The following is a 682-nucleotide window of genomic DNA, read 5'->3' on the forward strand; positions in this document are numbered from 1 at the left end:
GGGCGCCGCGGCCGGGCTGCAGGGCGCCGAGCGCAGCGCCAGCAGGGCCCGGGCCCCGCTACTGTCCTCCCCGACTTCAGCCATGTTCCCAGGCAGGGAGCGAGCCAGCGTGCCGGCCTCCGGGGCGGAGCCGGCGGGGGAGGGAAGCGGGGCGGAGCCGGGGGAGCAGCCCGGATCCGCCGCGTTTCTCTTCCCCACCGAGGGACCGGCCTTGCGATGTGTACACCGGGGGTAGCTGCGTGTGCGCGCAACTGCTGTGCACAGGCAGGTGTCCCTTAGCTGTCAGTGTGCGTCCACTTATGCGGCGGTCAATGGCATGTGCGTGGGAGCCACTAGGCATGTGTGTGCTGTGGGCCACGTGGAGCTGTTCCTTACAAGTCTGTGTGTACACAAGTTGTGTGTGTATGTGTGTGTGTGCGCGCGCATTCACAGGCTGTCTGTCCATTGCATGTCTGGATGGGAGCAATTGTGCATATGGTGCTGTTGTGTATGTGTGTAACTGTGCATATGCAGCAGTCCATTGCATTTGTGGGCAGTAGTGCAGTGTTGTGCGCAAAGGTGCTTGTGTGTGCAACTCAGCCATTGCATCTGTGTGTGTCATTGTGTATAGGCAGCTGTCGTCTGTATGTGTGCACGCAACTACACATGTGTGTAACTAGGCACATGAGTATTTGTGTGCAGT

The sequence above is a fragment of the Terrapene carolina genome, unplaced genomic scaffold (genome assembly GCF_002925995.2).
Source record: "Terrapene carolina triunguis isolate 2854851 unplaced genomic scaffold, T_m_triunguis-2.0 Scaffold93, whole genome shotgun sequence".
Classification (NCBI taxonomy): Eukaryota; Metazoa; Chordata; order Testudines; family Emydidae; genus Terrapene; species Terrapene triunguis.